Raw genomic sequence first — 16,499 nt, 5'->3', positions numbered from 1 at the left:
TGGCCTAAGCAACCCTTCTTAAACTGAAGCTTGCAGCCTCAGGCTGCTGCTCTCTTCCCCTTTGGGTAGCCCCCCAATAAAATCTCTTGGTTGAATTTCCATCAGGTGAGTCACTCGCCTTTCACTGGATGTGAAATAATTTAACTTTCAGATAAGAAGCACATACACAAAATACAACATTTAAAAGCTCAAAAGAGTCTATTATAGCTCCTCACCCAGTGAGTTTAATAGAAGTTTCCACCATGATGGGAATATTCATGCTGCACAATATGGTAACTGTTAGTCCCAGAGGCAACTGAACGTTGGAACTGGGTCTAGTACAATTACAGAACCAGACTTATAACTTAAAACCCCTATGTGGTCATGGTATTGTCAAAGCCACTCCAGCCTAGGAGCTTCTCATTGGGCAAGTCCCTTCTGTTCCCAGTGGTATGGATTCAGCCATGGGGACTCCACACATCTAACATATGCACGTTTCTCTACTTTTTTTTTTTTTTTTTTTTTTTTTTTTAGCTGATGTGACTTCAGTGTGTGGTACTTAGTGATCCAAGTCAATCAGGGCAGACCCTGCCCTTCCCAGGGAGTCTTCAATTCAGCCTTCTTTGGGGAAGATCATTGACATGGAGTGAAGGGCACGAAGCCGTGGGGGACAGTCAACTCTCTCACTGTGACAGGCCAGGGAATGCCAGCCCTTCCTGGTCAGCCTTTTCCCTGAAGCCCTCCTGGGTCTACCCTTAAAGCTTCTAAAACAAATTCAGACAGAAAGAGATGGTCTGGGGCTGCTTCATCCCAAGTGACAGCGGAACACAATTATGGCTGTGAATGTGGTTCTGCTGAGTTTTCACCACCGCTGTCCCCCAGGGTGAGGGAGGTTGGATGTCATCACATTCTGTCACTTGCGACTTTGGGTGCAGTCGGGCAAGAATCCAAAGACAGACTCACACTCCTTCTTATCCTCCTCATAGCCATCTAGTAGCAGAGGTTCTCCAAGAGTTCCTTGGAATGGGTAGTAAACTTCATTCCATGTCAAGTCTCACAGACAGTCACCAGAGACAGTGGTACAGCAGCACAGGAATGGTGAGACAGTGTCCTTCATGGTCATGATGAGGGAGAGGAACCACCATTTCTAAAAATGTCAAAGGATCACTCCTGATACCCTTTTCTTCATAATCTCTGTCTCTAGTAGACTTCAGTCTTGTCCACTAAATATTTGTCTGGTAAATACTGATTTTACCAACCCCCTAATGGTTTCTGCAAGATGACCTACAAACACTGTGCAAGGAGTGATGGTCATTGGAAGTAGTGTGGGCTGGAAATAATGATTGCATGCATCTCCAAAACCTTCTTCCACCAGGCTCCTGTGCACAGGGATAGGGTGAGATCAATGCACACGACTCCTGCAAACAAAATCAGGGTTTACTTGTGGCTCTGAAAACTGTTTTGTTTTTTGAAATGTTTATTTTTGAGTCATAGTTGGACACAATACCTTTATTTCACTTAATTATTTTTATGTGGTGCTGAGGATTGAACCCAGAGTCTTGCACATGCAAGGCAAGTGCTCTACCACTGAGCCACAATCCCAACCCTGCAAACTGTTTTTTTAAACTCATAAATGTCGTAAGTATATTGATATATCAAAATCATTATTACAGAAACAAATGTTTACCAAATATTTATTTCTTTTTTGGTGGGGGTGGGGGGCACCAGGGATTGAACTCAGTGCACTCAAGCACTGAGCCACGTCCCCAGGCCTATTTTGTATTTTATTTACAGACAAAGTCTTACTGAGTTACTTAGCGCCTTGCTATTGCTGAGGCTGGCTTTGAATTTGTAATCCTCCTGCCTCAGCCTCCCGAGCCACTGGAATTATAGGCATGTGCCTCTGCACCCAGCACAGATATTTATTTCTTCATTCATTTAATAAGAATATTTTGAGACCCTGTGAGGGATTTCTGCAGCTCTCTCGGCTGGTTACTTCTGAAGACTTGAAATAACTTGCTCAAGGTAAAAAAAAAAAAAAAAATTAGTAAGTGGTAGGATGAGGGCTTGACCCTGGCTTATCTGGTACTACTGCCTGTGACCTTCAACATTGTTCTGTACTATCAACATGATTATTTTTAATGATTGGTTTGAAATCTCTCTGTCTTAAAATTTCCTTATTGTGGCTTAGAAAATCTTTTGTCACCATTGACTGCGTAACTCTGGAGGTGGAGATGCCTTGAACTCTAATTCTTATGCTTCATCTTGGAGTTGCCTAGTTTTAAGATGTATTCTTCTGTTCTTCAAGAATTTGATGGAAATGCACTTATGATATGAACAGTGGCTTGGAGCTGTGACAGCCTTTCCCCAGCCTTTCGGTATCTACTTTTACATCTACAGAAATAAAATAAATAATAATAATAATAATATTCTTAATTCAATAACCTATAATTCTCCATGGAACCCCCTCTGAGCATTCAAAGGCAGCTTCCAAAATAAAGAATTGCCAACTCATCATGAAGAGATGAGCACATTTTCTTTGTCTTCAGATAAAGCTGTTAATTGTCCATTTTTCACTCTGTGGTAATCCCCAGTTGTTTCATTAGCTGACAGGAGAAAATGCCAGTTCGTTTTCTGTTAAAATATGGGTCCAGGATGAAATTACATCTTTTTATTCAGGGACCAAGTTAGCCTATTGTTTTATGAATAATGTCTTAGATTAAAACAAAAGCTCTGACCTCATCATCCCCTCTCCCCCAACCTTGGCAAATAAATGAAGAAACAAAAAATACCCCAGGGTCATCTCTCTATTAAACACCTAAGGATTTCATATTTTGGTTAGTTTGTAAGGAAGATTTTGAAGATATGATTATGTCTGGACTATTGAATACATGTCAAGACTTCATCCAAGTATGCTCTAAAATAATTTCAATTTTAACTTGATCTTTTATATAATCATATCTAAAAATGCTTTGTTATGTATTTTTACCTGTGTTCTATGATTGAAGGACAAGTTTATTGCATTTCTCATGAATTGAGCCCCAAACTACAGACCTTGGGAGAGAATAAAAGGTATATGCAGTACTGTAATTGAATTTCAAAGTAGGTCACAGTCTCCCATTGGCAAAACTTTAATACAATTTAAGTTCATAGGAATGAGTAAAGAGGGAACTTTATTTGTAGGTATGTATGTGCATCTTAGTTAGGAAGTAAATTGCCCTTCTCTTGATCTAAATATAAGAGATCTTTCATTTTAAGAAGTATTTCAAGGCTGGGACCCATATATTAAAGTATTTAGATTTCAATATGTTCTTCATAGTTATGTGCAAGTTAGGAGCTATCTTAAATACTGATAAAGCCTGCAGTAAAGATGCTCATTCCTTTCCAAGGAGGAGAGGTTCAATGCAGTTCCTTCTAGTATCTTAGCTATTTGGTGGCATCCCCATAACCATGCTGTTGACATCTATTTGGATACCGGCAGAATTACTGATAATGACTAAAGATAAAAAAAATACTTGTAAGCAGGTTCACAACTGGATTTAAATAGTCACAATCTCTAATTACCTTGATTTTTTACCGTTTTGTTTTTCTCACTCTGTCAGGTTTCTTCTCTGATCATTTTATTTTCTCCAGAGATTTGTTAGAGAAAACACTAACAAAAAAGGAACCAACAGACATAAATGTGAATCACCTCTGACTTTTTTCCCACTTAAAATTCTCTGGTGCCTTGAGCAATCACTTTGGTTCTTTCTTTATCAGTTGGCATCAGAAATTTACCCATTCTAGAAGAGCAAGCAGGAAGCTGGCAGGGAACCCTCTAATGAAGCTAGTCCTGCTCTTGTTGATGCGGGGGCTGTTGCTTTTTATTTCACAGTGTGCTGCATCCCAACGTAAAATTGCTTTTCTTTTGTGAGTATTAATATTTAACTGATAAACCACACTCTGGATCTCTGAAATTCAGCTTGTCTCCTTCATCAGATCTTTTTTTTTTTTTTTTTAAACTTAGGACTTTATAAAAGGCTACAATGTATTGAGAAGGTGAAATGGATATGCTGAGGTAGCAACGCCTCTACCTCATTTGCTACAAGATTGCTTGTGTAAGTACATGTAGGCTCACGTGTAGACACACAGCCCATCTTCTGTGGCTGTAACTGAAGGTGACAGACTGGGTAATTTATGAAGAATAGAGGTTTTCTGGCCTATGGTTCTGGAGGTTGGGAGTTCTAAGAACCTGTTGCCGGCAAGGGATTGGCATCTGGTGAGTGCTTCCTGCTGCATCCCAACCTGGTGAAGGCCTCAGCATGAGACCGAGCAAGTTACTGGCCCAGTTCTCTCTTCCTCTCCCTATAAAGACATTAACACAACCACATCTAATCCCAGGTAACTCCCCAAAGCCTCATCTCCAAATATCATTAGCATATGAATTTGGGATTTAAATTTTCAACGCATAAACTTTTGGGAGCACACACAAGCTATAGCATGCCTATACACACTCAAATGTATTTCAACTTCTAACAACTAATTAGAATACTTATATTTAATGATTATTTAATATCTAGTTACATCTAGGTAGGAAAATACTGTCATTGATTCAATTCTAGATGTGTCTATATACCGGTGGCTTATACGTATACATATATTTTTAGAATACTTAGATAGTTGGATATTCATAGATACCCAAGTCAAACAGACTCAAGTCAGGGACTGGAGCTTGTCACCCATTATGTCCATAGAATCCAGAAGAGTGCCCGGTGCAGAGTCAGTGGACATAGATGTTTGTTGACTAAATAAATGACTACAGCTCAGCTTTATTACAAACTGTCATGTGTTTTTCACTAAGGTGTCAGCAAAACTTTTACCTATAAAAGGTTAGACAAATTCAGCTTCTGTTGATAGCAGTGAGAAGATGTTAGAAACCTTGTTACAAAACACCCTGGAAAGGGTTTACTGCCCCCAGTCAGGGCCAGGTTCTTTTCCATTTCTCCCTCTTTTTCATGGACTATGGCAGTAAGAGTTTAATGAGCTTAATTTTGGGAAAAGTCTGCCTCAAGGATGGGGTCTGCTTCACAATCACTCTCACCATTTTGAATGTCGCATATTGTGGTGACTCCTGGTACTCGTCCATGCCCCAGCCCGGTATCCCTGAGGGTGACTGGGTTGACCTGGTTGTACTTGTTCATGTTGGTTGGAGACAGAGGCAGTGGATTTTCCTGAAATATGAAATCATGACTCACCATCTCTCATCTTCTGGATAACTTACAATAATAAAATATTTCAGATCCAACTGACAATAAAAATTGGCATAATCTTGGGAATCAATGAATTACTTTTAGCCACAAAGAGTGCAGATGAGACTAGATTAATGCTTGGGAGAAAGGTCATACAATTTCCAGGCAATAAGTCGATGAGTATCATACACACTGCTTCCTTTGCTTCAGAAGGTGTGGGGGAATTAGAAAAGAGGCTGCAGGGGCACTAAACAGAGCTGGTCCAAGGGAAAGTTTTCAGAAGAGAGCACACATGGTTTGTTGCATTTTTAAGAAAGAGAGGAAATTTTTAGTTTGAATCCATCCCATTTATTGATTCTTGGTTTTAATACTCTATAGGCGTCTTATTAAGGAATTTGGGGCCTAATCCCACATGATTAGGGCCTACTTTTTCTTCTATTAGATACAAGATCTTTAGTTTAATTCCTAGGTCCTTGATCCAGTTTGAGTTGAGTTTTGTGCAAGGTGAGAGATAGGGGTTTAATTTCATTTTGTTGTATATGGATTTCCAGTTTTCCAAGCACCATTTGTTGAAGAGGCTATCTTTTCTCCAGTGCATGTTTTTGGCTCCTTTGTCTAATGTAAGATAATTGTAATTTTTGTGGGTTTGTCTCCATGTCCTCTATGCTGTACCATTGGTCTACCAGTCGGTTTTGGTGCCAATACCATGCTGTTTTTGTTACTATTGCTCTGAAGTATAGTTTAAGATCTGGTATAGTGATGCCACCTGCTTCACTCTTCCTGCTAAGGATTGTTTTAGCTATTCTGGGTCTCTTATTTTTCCAGATGAAATGCATGAGTGCTTTTTCTATTTCTATGAGGAATGCCATTGGGATTTTGATTGGAATTGCATTAAATATGTATAGTGCTTTTGGTAGTATGGTCATTTTGATAATATTAATTCTGCTTATCCAAGAGCAAGGTAGATCTTTCCATCTTCAAACAATCTGTGAGGTGAATAGAGAGCCTACATCTTGGGAGTAGATTTTTACCCCTCACACATCAGATAGAGCACTAATCTCTAGGGTATATAAATAAATCAAAAAGCTAAACACACACACACAAAAACAATCAATAAATGGGCCAAGGACCTGAACAGACATTTCTCAGAAGAGAATATACAATCAATCAACAAATATAGGAAAAAATGTTGATCATATCTAGCAATTAAAGAAATGTAAGTCAAAACTACTCTAAGATTTCATCTCACTCTAGTCAGAATGGCAGCTATTAAGAAAAAAAACAACAATAAGTGTTGGTGAGGATGTGGGGAAAAGGTATACTCATACATTGCTGGTGGGATTGCAAATTGATGCAGCCAATATGGAAAGCAGTATGGAGATAACTTGGAAATCTGGGAATGGAACCACCATTTGACCCAGCTATCCCCCTCCTTGGTCTATACCCAAAGGACTTAAAAACAGCATACTACAGGGACACAGCCACATCAATGTTTCTAGCAGCACAAACTGTGGAACAACTTAGATGCCCTTCAATAGATAAATGGATTGAAAAAAACTGTGGCATATATACACAATGGAATATTACTCAGCAATAAAAGAGAATAAAATCATGGCATTTGCAGGTAAATGGATGGAGTTGGAGAAGATAATGCTAAGTGAAGTTAGCCAATCCTATAAAAACAAAAGCCAAATATTTTTTCTGATATAAGGTGACTGATTCATAGTGGGGGTAGGGAGGGGGAGCATGGGAGGATTATATGAACTCTTGATAGGCCAGAGGGGTGGGAGTGGAAGGGAGGAGGAGGGGGTTAGCAAGGATGGTGGAATGTGATGGACATCATTATCAAAAGTACGTGTATGAAGACAAGAATTGGTGTCAACATACTTTATGTACAACCAGAGACATGAAAAATTGTGCTCTATATGTGTAATAAGAATTGTAATGCATTCTGCTGTCATTTATTTAAAAAAAATCAATAAAAATATAAAATAAAATGACATCACCCTGTTAAAAACAAAACAAAACAAAACAAACAAACAAACAAAAAAACAGAAGAAATGCCCCTTTGGAAATAGGTGGGCAGGATTGGGGATGTAGTTCAGTGGAAGGGTGCTTGCCTACTGAGCTTGGGCTCTGGGTTCAATCTCCAGCACCAAGGCAGGGGAGGGAGTAGATTGGGGTGAAGAGGGAAGATAAATACATTGGCTGAAAGACATGGAAATATTTGGAAAAAAAAAAGAAAGAGCACATTATCAAGAAAATTCACTTGAATCCTATAATACTGAGTTCAGATAAATAGCAAAAAGGGGTGATTTGCCACTGAGAGAGTCTGCATAGAAATTTAAGTAATGACTAATTTTATCTGGAGATAAGAACTGAAGGGTAAATGTTCCAAAACAGAATTTGCTCTCTAGAAGGCAATTCAGAAATTCACCCATAATTCCAAGGGAAAGGAAGAGGTCTTAAAAATGACGAGTGAAACCAGACGTGATGGCATATACCCGTAATCTCAATGACACAAGAGGCTGAGGCAGGGGGATCACAAGTTCAAGGCCAGCCTGGGAAACTTAGTGGGGTCCTCAATAACCTAGTGATACCCTGTTTCAAAATAAAATAAAATAAATAATTAGGATTGGTGAATATGGCTCAGTGGTAAAGTGCCCCTGAATTTAATCTCCAGTACCTCCAAAAAATAAAAATAAATAAAAAGATGAGTGGAAAAACTCAGATGAGAAGGAAAACTCTAAGAAATCTGAGAAACCAGAGTTGTAGCATAAGAGAATTCAGGTGTACTAAATTTAAATATCATAAGTATAAAACCTTCCTTAAGCTGAAAAAATTATAAAATCTGCAAATCAAAATGAATGAACAATTAGTCATGCTGAGTTAAATGAGACCAACATTAAGATAAAATATCTATTTCAAGGGTAAAAAATAAAATTTCAAGATTGTAGACTTTAACAGTAAGCAGGCTGCCAAAAATAAGCTTCCTTCAATAAATCAAACACTTTGGGCAAAATAATAGTAAAACGAGATCAAAATTTAGGGGCTGTGGCTATATTTATTTTTAGGGAATAATTTATTTTCCCCAATGCTTTTATTATTCAGAAAAAAAGAAATTACTGAACTGATTGACAAATAACAATTTTGTTATTTTTCTTTTCTTTTATCAGCACATTTTAATTATACAGGCTAATGATTTTCTTTGTGTGATGTACATGCAAATAACATACAAGTAGTAATTTCAAAAAAGTTATAAAAATAAAAGTAACAGCCTTGCATATGTTTGTCTTTGGCATATCATCTTCATATTTTCACAATGTATTCTGATGAAAATTCCGAGAGGTAGGATTTCTGGGTTCAAGGGCAAATTTGTACATATTCTTGCTGGATACTGCTAAACTCCTCTCTGTGGGGACTGACTCCTTTTCTGTTCTCACAACCCACATTCGAAGAGCCTTTTCCTGCTGTTTCACCAACACAGTGTGTTGAAGAATATCAGAGTTTGCCTGAGAGGTGGAATGAGTGATATCACCTTGTATGAGCTCACTGTCATGAAGCACCAAGTCTGTATTCCCCAAATTGTTAAGGGCCATGTACTTTTATATATCTTGGTACAACTACAGAGAAATACATAAGTTATTGCTTGCAGACCGAAGTTTGTCTGTCTGGAAAACTTAAGAGAACTATTTGAAAACCTAGAAGCATTTAGTAAAAAGAATTGTATGTAAAATAAATGCAAACAAGTCGATATCTTTTTATGTAACATAACATACTGAAGCTATATAATAAATTTATTAAATTTGCATTATCAACAAGAGCTCCATCCCCACAAATACCTACAAGAAATGTGTACTTTCAAAATAAAGATAATTGAAAACTTTATGGAGTCATAGAATATTTTAACTATGCTCTAGAAAACCATATTTCTAAATGACAAATTTTAGTATTCCCAAGATATGAAGCATTCTCCAATTAATTTGAAGCTTTAAAACAATTTAAATCAAAATTCCAGAGGAATTCATTGTTTTTCCTTGTAGTTGACAAAATATAATCTGATGCACATTGGAAAGAATAAGTGATAAAGTTTGATTAAACTATTGGAAAAAAAAGCATAGTTAAAAAGGGACTTCGATTCCAGTTCTTTGAGTGTTTGTAAATTTATAGCAATTCAGACAGCATGATTATGAACCAAGGAGAAATTTGTAGATTATTGGACAAAAAAATTCAGAGCAAAGCACCTTTACTAAATGGGCACATTAGGTACCTGATCAGGGAGCCACTTCCGAGCTGGAGGCAATTTGTTGGCTATGCTCTTTCTAGTGTGATTTTTCTTCCTCTCAATAATGAAAACACAACCTTAAGCATCCCAATCCACTGGGAGTGTTTGCCTAGGTAACTGGGTTTTGAAACTTACAACTCGTTCGCGGCTCGTTCACTGCTCACACTCTTATTTCTTTTTGATAGCAGAAAACTTAATTGTGCCAAATCAAAATACCTCAGCCTCAGTGTAATTTGCTGCTCACTCTTTCTCTGGGATGGTCTCAGGTGTGGGTGTGTGGCTGGTAGGTGCCATCCTGGGAGGGGCCTGTTGTCCTCCCTGGGAATCTCCATACCCTGCCAATCTTCCAGGTTTTTTGCTGTGTCACCACTGTATCTGTCACTAGACACAGTGACAGTGACTTGAACAGTTAGAGCAGTGTCCTTTGGCAATGTCCACTTGTCATAACTGAGAGCCATCTTCCCCTTCTCCTGTCCCTCGTCCCTCTCATCACCCACCTTGGACAGCAGAAGCTTTCAGATATTCTTCTCCCTCTGCTGGATCTCTACATGGCTTGGCCAACATCTGTAGCCCTCCGGCCATGGTTTTTGTCTGGGCTCTGAGCCTAGGAATGGTGTGTATTGTTTTGAATTTAGTTTAAAAAGAATCAAAAAGAGAACAATATTTTGTGACACACCAAAATTATATGAAATTCAAGTAAAGTCCTGCTGGAATATAACTTGCTCATCTGTTGACCTGCCTGTGGCTGCTTTCCCACCATCATGCAGAGGTGAGAGCTCACTGAGACTGATGGATCTGTAGGGTCCATCTGTTTGGCTCTTTGCAGAAAACCTTGCCAACCTATGGTCTGTGGGACTGGGAGACCACACCTGGGCTCTCTGCCTGGATCTTCACTTGACCGCTGCTGGCTGCCACTCCGTGGTCCACTGGGTGAGATCAGGGAGCATGAAGGTCCTCTGTCTCTTTGGGCTCCACCACCAGAAGAGACTCTGCTTCTCTGTCCTGTGTAATTTCTCTGATGACAGCTATCTTCCCACCAAAGGTCATGGCCCAGTTGGGGTCTGGGGCCAGAAGAAATGGAGGATATCGTGTCTGCTCCTAAGTTTCCTTTTCCTCCCTTCCCTCTCTCTTTGTTTTCCTTCATTCCATCCCAGAAAGGACTGTCATTTCCACACAGCTCATGCTGTGCAAAAATTCTATTATCTGTACAGAGGCTATTCTTTGAAACAAAACTATACCTTTGAAATAAATAAAAAAGAAACCAAGGAGAGGAAAAATAAGAGAAGAGGAAAGAAATCGTCTCTAGGGCTCAGTCCTCATAATCAAAAGATAAGGCTTTCCACTTTATTTTTGTTGGGTTCTTTTATGTCCTGTTTTCTGGGGACCATCTGCTCTAGACTGGCTTCAATCTTAATGGTAGAATGGTCGGTCTGTCTGCATATGTGTGTGTATATATTCACCTAAATCAAAAAGGGGAAAGGCAGAAACATCTAGTTTGAATGTTTCTCTGATACCTATGATTATACACCTTTTCGTTTACATCCTGTAGATGCCACTGAATCCTGTTATTATATTAATAATAATCTTGAAATAACCTGGTAACAGTTGTAGCATGAGCATATGACATTTTTGTCAGAGTTTGAAGATTGTGCAAATTAGCTCCAAGTGCAACTTCTAAAAAAGGTATTTGGGAAGTAGGCATTGTCCATCTCTAAGAAAAATGTATTTTAAAAATAAAAATGCATTCTAATGCACATCAAGTGGACATGAAGCTATGTCAGGTAAAGATCTATCTCCAGTTGCGTTAATGATGGAAAGAGAATTAGAATAAATTATATCTGAATACTACATGATTCTTCTCAGTCTCATCTTGTATGAGAAAATAACAACATACATTGGTTAGAGAAAATCATGTTATATAATAGCAGGTAGTAATAAAAAGGATACTTAGCAAACACAGAACCTCTTTGAAAAAAATGAGTTTATTTTCTGATATAGGATCACAATTTCCTAGTAGATTAAAGAGTTAAAAAAACCCAACAAAAACAAAAACAGTAAGAAAAAAACAACAACAACAAATACCAAGGACAATGATATAGAAAAACCCTAAGGAAAAGCCAATGAATGCTTAGCAAAAGGAATGTAAATGTGCCACAATAACACCCAGAACTTCTGCGGGACAAGAAATAAGTAACACAAAACTAAAATCCAAGCAATAAAATGGGAGATATATTTTAGTCAAGGACTAATTTTAATATGGAAAAAATTTCTTACAAACCAGTGAAGAAAATGGTGTCATAATGAAAAAAAAAAGAGAGATGAAACAAAATAGAAATTTACAAAAGAATATACATAATCAGTAGAAAATGCATGGAAATCTTCATCTTCACTAGCAATCAAAGACATTCTAACAGAGCAACACACAACATTTGTTGCTTATCAAATCAGCATGGTTTTTTTTCCTGAGATGATTTTAATGGGCATGATGATATACCGCTCAAGGAAATAAACGCTGTTATCTTTCCGATGGACTGTTTGCCTATATGTGAGAGAATTTTGAAAAGGCTGAGACTAGTTTCTCAAATACAAGCTATGAACCACCTGCAGAAGAACTACCTGTGGCATTGCTAAAAAGGGCATATTATCTGGCCTAATGAATGAAAATCCTTGTGATTTCAGGTACAAGAAAGTGAGGTCTACAGAAACCAGGTGCAAAATTTCTAATTCCCCAAACAGAAATATTCCAAACAACAATAATCACGTGCGTGTGCACACACAATCACATATTTACATTCTTTATGTCCACATGAAAGTGTAAAATTGGGGCCAACATAAATGTTCAAAGATCCATATAGTTAAATAAAACGTGTACATTTGTACAGTAGGTACCATATATATAATAGGACTATTTTTCTCAGAAGTATGTAATAATACCAGAAAATGGTCATGGATTTTTCAAAAATACATGAATCTTCATGGAAAAGAGAATTAACTGAAATATTCATATTGTATTAATACAATCTTTTCCTATTTTTGTATTTTCTAATTTTCTGCCTTCAGGATTATGATTTTCAATATGACAATATAAATTTGAATGTTCACAAAAACTATTATTAACAATGTCTTAGAGATTGTTTTAAGGAAGAAATGGAATTGTTTTAAGGAAGAAATGGAATATTGAAATTTTAGTGGAACCTAAGTGTAAGGAGGTCCCACTAACATCTTTCTGGCTTAACTAAGGCTTCTATGATTTATAATATGAGCATGATTTACCCCCACACACTCTGCTACCTTTAAATAGAACTCTTTCATCAACCTTGCTAACAATCCTGTTGTAATTATAATGCTCATGCATTTATAAATGAGTATGCTGAGAATCTCATGGTGGCTTTTTGGTCTGTGTAGTACCACCAAGTCGAAGTTCATCTCATAAGACAAGGTACACAATTATGTGTACACCCAACCTGTGGTACATGAGCAAGCACCTGTAGGGCTAAAGTATACACCCTAAATTTGCTGAAAATTCACATTATGAAATAATTCTGCCTATGAAGGAAAATCTGGGTATTCCATTCCTCCTTGATTTAATTCTCATCTATTAGGTCTCTCAACTTTGGTTTTAAAATAGATTCATTTGTAAATTTAAGACAAGCAACAGATGTTTGGATAACCACACCAGGCAAACTCCATCAGAATCTTTTTAGAGAAAGAGACTTTGATTGTTTTTTTTAATTGTACTAAGAACATGTAACATGATCTACCATCTTACCAAATTTTCTATGCATAATATAGTACTGTTCACAATAGACACGATGTTGCAAAGCAGATATCTATAATTTCTGTATCTTGTATGACTGAAACTTTGTATCTGTTCAACAGGAGATGCACCTTCTGGCTCCACACTTCCCTGCTCTTGGAAACCACCTCCACACTTTGTTTCTACAAGCTTGACTATTAGATATCTTTTATTATTGAAATCATGCATATTTGGCCTTTTTAAATCAGCTTATTTCACTTAGCATAATGTTCCTCAGGTTCATCCATATTGTCACAAATAGGAAAATTTCCTTCTTATAAAACCAAATTGTGTGTGTGTGTGTGTGTGTGTGTGTGCATCAAATTTATACTGATAGACATTTAAATCATTTCCCTATCTTGGCTGTTGTGAATCATGCTACTATATTGGTTAGGAGCATGCTCGTAACTCTTCAATATCCCAATGTCCATCCTTTTGGAGACACACCCAAGAGTGAGATTGATGGATCATGTGGTAGCTCTAGTTTATCTTTTAGAAGAACTTCAATATTGTTTTTGCAGTGCTGCTTTGTTTCCATCCATGTTAACAGGGCATAGGATCCCAAGTTCTCTGCCCTTGGCTAGTTGGTCAACTTCTTATTGTCATCGTCATCGTCATCATCACAATGGGCATTCTAACAGGTACCAGGTGATATTTTATTGTTTTTTTTCTATTATTTTTATTTGTTCTTTTTAGCTATACATGACACTAGAATGTATTTTGACATATTACACGTGTATGGATAATATTTTCCCATTCTTGTGGTTGTACATGATGTGAAGTTTCACTGGTCATGTATTCACATATGAACATGGGAAAGTGATGTCCCATTCATTCTACTATCTTTCCTATTCCCATCCCTTCCCCCTTCCCTTTATTCTCGTTTGTCTAATCCAGTGAACTTCTACTGGCTGTCCACCCGCACTTACTGTTTAACATCCACATATCAGAGAGAATATTTGGACTTTGGATTTTGGGGAATGATTTATTCCACTTAGCATAATAGTCTCCAGTTCTATCCATTATACCAGCAAAAGCCATAATTTCATTCTTCTTCATGACTGAATAATACTCTGTTGTATACATATACTACATATTTTTTATCCATTAATCTCCTGAAGGATACCTAGGTTGGTTCCATAGCTTAGCTATTCTGAAATATTCTACTATAAACGGTGATGTGGCTGCATCACTATGGTATGCTTATTTTAAGTTCTTTAGGTATATATCCAGGAGTGGGTTAACTGGGTCAAATGATGGTTCCATTCTGAGTTTTCTGAGGAGTCTCTGCTTTCTAGAATGGTTGCACCAATTTACAGTCCTATCAGCAACATATGAGTGTACCATTTTTCCCACTTATTTGCCAAACATTTATTGTTACTTGTATTCATGATAATTGCCATTATGACTGGAATGAGATGAAATATCAGTGTGGTTTTAATTTGTATTTCTCTAATTGCTAGAGATGTTGAACATTTTTCATGTATTTGTTGACCGATCTTATTTATTCTTCTTTGAAGTGCCTGTTCAGATCCTTTGTCCGTTTATTGATTGAGTTATTTGTTTTTTTGTTGTTTTTTTTCTGGAGATTAATGCTCAATTGGAGGTGTGGGTGGCAAAGTTTTTCTCCCAATCTGTAGGCTCTCTCTTCATGTTCTTGATTGTTTCCTTTGCTGTTAAGAAGCTTTTTAGTTTGATATCATTTCATTTATTGATTCTTGATTTTTACTTCTTGTGCTTTGAGATTCTTATTGATGAATGCAGTTCCTAAGCCAACATGATGGGGATTTGGGCCTACTTTTTCTTATAGTAGGTGCAGAACCTCTTGTCTAATGCCTAGATCCTTGATCCACTTTGAGTTGAATTTTATACAGGGTGAGAAATAGGGGTTAATTTCATTTTGCTGCATATGGATTTTCAATTTTCCCAGCACTATTTGTCAATCTATCTTTATGGCATCTTTATTAATATGAGATAACTGTATTTATGTGTGTTTGTCTTTGTGTTTTCTATTCTGTACCATTGGTCTTCAGCTCTGTTTTGCTGCCAGCACCATGACATTTTTGGTACTGTAGCTCTGTAGTGTAACTTAAGGTCTGGTATTATGATGCCTCCTGTATCTCATTTCTCACTAAGGATTGCTTTGGCTATTCTGGGCCTCTTATTTTTCCAATTGAATTTCATGTCTGCCTTTTCTATTTATATGATACATGTCATTGGATTTTAAGAGAAATTGCATTAAATCTGTACAGTGCTTTTGGTATTATGGCCATTTTGACAATATTAATTCTGCCTATCCAAAAATATGGGAGATTTTTCTATCTTCTAAGGTTTTCTTCAATTTCTTCCTTTAGTGTTCTATAGTTTTCATTGTAGAGGTCTTTCACCTCTTTTGTTAGATTGATTTTGAAATATTTTTTTTTTGGAGGCTAATTGTGAATGGGATAGTTTGCTTAATTTCTCCTTCAATTGGTTTATCATTGATGTGTAGAAATGCATTTGATTTATGGGTGTCAATTTTATATCCTGTTCCTTTGATGGATTCATTTATGAGTTCTAGAAGTTTTCTGGTAGAATTATTTGGCAGAGTTTTCTGGGTCTTCTAAATATAAAATTACGTCATTGTCAAATTGAGATAGTTTGAGCTTTTTTCCCATTAGTTTCAGTTTAATTTCACTTGTTTATCTAATTGCTCTGGCTAGAGTTTCAAGAACTATGTTGAATAGAAGTGGTAAAAGAGGGCATCCTTATCTTGTTCCAGTTTTTAGAGGGAATGCTTTCAATTTTTATTCCTTTTAGAATGATGTTGGCCTTGGGTTTAGCATATACAGCATTTATAATGTAGAGATATGTTTTGTCCCTAATTTTTCTAGTGTTCTGAACATTAATAGATGCTGTATTTTGTCAAATGCTTTTTCTGCATCTATTGAGATAATTATGTGATTCTTGTCTTTAAACCTTTCGATGTGATGAATTACATTTGTTGATTTCCATATGTTGAACCAACCCTGCATTCCTGGGATGAATGCCTCTTGATCATGGTGCACTATATTTTTAAGATGTTTTTGTATGTGATTTGCCAGGATTTTATTTAGAATTTCTTTAATCTATGTTCATCAGAAATATTGGTCTGAAGTTTTCTTTCCTTGATGTGTCTTTGTCTGGTTTGGGTTTCAGGGTGATATTTCATAAAATGAGTTTGGGAGGGTTC

The sequence above is a fragment of the Spermophilus citellus genome (assembly GCF_964194105.1).
Source record: "Spermophilus citellus genome assembly, chromosome: 4".
Classification (NCBI taxonomy): Eukaryota; Metazoa; Chordata; class Mammalia; order Rodentia; family Sciuridae; genus Spermophilus; species Spermophilus citellus.
Note: the sequence above shows the minus strand (reverse complement) of the source record.